We start from the raw sequence: 3,762 nt of genomic DNA, 5'->3' as shown, positions 1-3,762 counted from the left end.
TTAAAAGTCTCCTTCTGAGGAGAAATTTATATTGACAAAGACCAGAGAAGTTGTAAATATTCACTGATTGTATAGCAGTAATAAGAATGATATTCATTGTTCCTGTTCTTAATTTGACATATTTCTAGTTGGATAGAAATTTCTCCAACTGATTCTATGTAAGAGGAAGTGCCAAAATCAGGCTATCAAATTGCAACTCACCTTGGCAACTAAAAACCCCATCAATATTGAGAACACCCACAATGATGTCTAGCACACACGTGAAAGATGTGGAGAGCTCTGGTGCATGAGAACTTTATTTTTGGTTTCAGGAACATCCAAGAAGTCATGGCCATGAGCAAACTGGAAACCATGTATAACCCCACTGGACCTGGGAGCTGAAGAATCGTGTGCTTGGCTTACGGAACCAGCTGATCAACCAGATTCAGAAAAGAAAAATTCAGACACTCGAAACAAGCACATTTGAGGCTCCAGTTACAGAAGAATATGAAGCCATCAAGCAAGAACTTGAAACACATTTTAATGAAGACCCAGAGCATGAAATATAAGTTCAATGGAAATATAAGTTCAATTTTGAAAAATGAGTTCAATTTTGAAAATAAGATAATCCTTAAAGAGCAACTTCTTTCAGACAGCAAAAGAAAAGCCAACGAACTTATTAGTTTTTAAAAAAATTTAAGAAAGGCTGGATGAGAAAAAGAGAGATTATAAAAACAAATTATTGGAAAGGAGCCAAAAATTGTCTTTAATTGTAAAGGCTAAAAAGTTGAGTGAGGAAGACTTACATGAGAAATTCAATCAATGTCGGAAAAAAAGGGTCTGTGACATGTCCACAACTCTTCCTAAAGTCACAGAGCCTGACACTGATTTGGATTCTGAAAACATCTTTTCAGAGTATTTAAAACATGAGATGGATGTCATGGACATACTGACAAGAAATTCTGCAGAGAAGTTTCAAATCAATTATGACAAACACGTCAAAATGAATAAGAAATGTAACTTAATCTTGAAACAATGCGATCAGTAGTCATATTCATGAACTCTTTCTCAATGACATTAATAGTCAGAAAAAATTACAGGTAAATGACATTAATCATCCTTGAGAAAGAGTTCACGAATATGACTACTGATCATATTGTTTCAAGATTTAATAAAACTATTAACAATATTTGGAAAGAGCAATGTGATTACGATCCAAATATTTCCAGAAAATTCTAAAGACAACAGAGGAAGAAGTGAAATCTGCATCTCCTCAGGAAAGATACACATTTAAAAATAAATATATTATCAGCTTATGCTTGTGTTTATTCTAATGAGCAACAGAGAATTGTAAAGAAATGCACAGGGCATTCAAGAGAGCAAATGATCCTGTAAACTATCTAGAAAGCAAGAAAAATGATTTCTTCATGAGGTTTAAGATTTCCTGCCAAGAAGCAACCTCCAGCAAAACACTTATTGATTTTCTGGGGCACAAGCTTGTTCCTGCTGTCTCTACCATCATATGGGGGAAAAATAACCATTAAAATTGTGGGGACATGTGAGCTACCTGCCCTGCATTCAATGAAAACAGGACTAACCTGGAGAAACACATTCTCATCTCTCCGGGAGAAGAAGAAAACTTTGATCATTACTGGCAATACTTTCATAATAAGAATAGCTTTTTAAGGAATTACATCAAAATCAATATTAAAAGATACTGTTTACACAATGCAGGTAAAAAAATGAAGATTTTTTGAGAAAAGTTTAGTTGACATTAATAATGGCATCCTCTCTGCCCTTCATGAATCCACATCAGTAGCTAAAGATAAAGGCAGCACTGCTTCTTGTGGTTGGATTTATTCTGTGATCGCCTGGGGAGCAACTTGATCTTTCCACAGAGAGACTTGACAAGGATTAAACACAAGGAGATAAAAGATACTGAGTTTCTCAGAGAAGACATGAGTGCAACTTTGGATCTCACAATGAAGAGAATAGAACAGCATTATTCAAGTATGCCTATGGAAGTAATGGTTTCTAAAATTGAGAAAATGCTCTCTGAACATCTCTGTGGCTGCTGGAAACAGTGTCCCAGCTGTGGAGCAATTTGTACAAACACAATTCCTACACACGAAGGAGACCATGGTGTTCCCTTCCCCTGTCCTCAGGCTGTCTATGAAGAGGCATAGTATAAAACAGGCCATTCTGTCATGGATCCCTCTACTAGTTTTGTAGCAAGTGATTGTTTATTGGTTTTGAGCAATGATGGAAAAATCCCATATAAGTATCAAAAGGCAGGAGGGGATTATGCCACTTGGAGCATCCCTCCAGATTCCTCCACCCAGCCATCTTGGAAATGGTTTCTTTCTCACTTCAGATCAAAGCTAGAATATAAATATAGGAAAAAAAATTACAGGTAATGGTAAAATCCCTAACTCATGGGCCAAAATCCAAAAGAAGGACATGCTTGAAGATTTGAAAAAAACAATGATACTCAATGACCACAAAAGAGCCCTAGTGTCTGAATAAAAGAGTCAGTGTAGGCCGCGCATGGTGGCTCACGCCTGTAATCCCAGCACTTTGGGAGGCCAAGGCAGGCGGATCATGAGGTCAGGAGATCGAGACCATTCTGGCTAACACGTGAAACCCCGTCTCTACTAAAAATACAAAAAAATTAGCTGGGCGTGGTGGCGGGTGCCTGTAGTCCCAGCTACTTGGGAGGCTGAGGCAGGAGAATGGTGTGAACCCGGGAGGTGGAGCTTGCAGTGAGCCGAGATCGCGCCACTGCACTCCAGCCTGGGGGACAGAGAGAGACTCTGTCTCAAAAAAAAAAAAAAAAAAAAAAAAAAAGAGTCAGTGTACCTGAACAATCCCAAAATAACTCCTCTTTACAATTAGAACTGGTATGGTTTGGCTCTGTGTCCCCACCCAAATCTCATCTTATAGCTCCATAATTCCCACGTGTTGTGGGAGAGACCTGGTGGGAGATGATTGAATCATGGGGGCTGATCTTTCCCATGCTGTTCTAGTGACAGTGAATGGGTCTTATGAGATCTGATGTCTTTAAAAACTGGAGTTTCTCTGCGCAAGCTCTCTCTTTGCCTGTGGCCATCCACGTAACATGTGACTTGCTCCTCCTTCCTTTCCACCATGATTGTGAGGCCCCCCCAGTCATGTGGAACAGTAAGTCCAATAAACCTCTTTCTTTTATAAATTGCCCAGTCTTGGGTGTGTCTTTATCAGCAGTGTGAAAACAGAATAATACGGTAAACTGGTACCAGTAGAGTGGGGTGTTGCTGAAAAGATACCTGAAAATGTGGAAACAATTTTGGAACGGTGTAACAGGCAGAGGTTGGAACAGTTTGGAGGGCTCAGAAGAAGACAGAAAAGTGTGGGAAAGTTTGGGACTTCCTAGAGACTTGTTGAATGGCTTTGACCAAGATGTTGATAGTGATATGAACAATTAGATCCAGGCTAAGGTGGTCTCAGATGGAGATGAGGAATTTGTTGGGAACTAGAGCAAAGGTGATGCTTGTTATGTTTTAGCAAACAGAGTGGTGGCATTTTGCCCCTGCCTTAGAGATTTGTGGAACTTTGAACTTGAGAGAGAAGATTTAGAGTATCCAGCAGAAGAAATTTCTAAGCAGCAAAGCATTCAAGAGGTGACTTGGGTGCTGTTAAAGGCATTCAGTTTCAAAAGGGAAACAGAGCATAAAAGTTTGGAAAATTTGCAGCCTGACAATGCAAAAGAAAAGAAAATCCCATTTTCTGAGGAGAAATTCAAAC

At 39.1% G+C, this 3,762-nt stretch overlaps 1 pseudogene; it reads left to right on the top strand.

Moving 5' to 3' along the window:
- Positions 1 to 267: 267 nt before the first annotated feature.
- On the top strand, positions 268 to 2,505 carry LOC100443178 (interferon-induced very large GTPase 1-like; annotated as a pseudogene).
- The last annotated feature ends 1,257 nt before the right edge of the window (positions 2,506 to 3,762 follow it).

This window comes from Pongo abelii, chromosome 9, assembly GCF_028885655.2.
Source record: "Pongo abelii isolate AG06213 chromosome 9, NHGRI_mPonAbe1-v2.0_pri, whole genome shotgun sequence".
Taxonomy (NCBI): domain Eukaryota; kingdom Metazoa; phylum Chordata; class Mammalia; order Primates; family Hominidae; genus Pongo; species Pongo abelii.
Note: the sequence above shows the minus strand (reverse complement) of the source record. Positions and strands in the feature narration are given on the sequence as shown.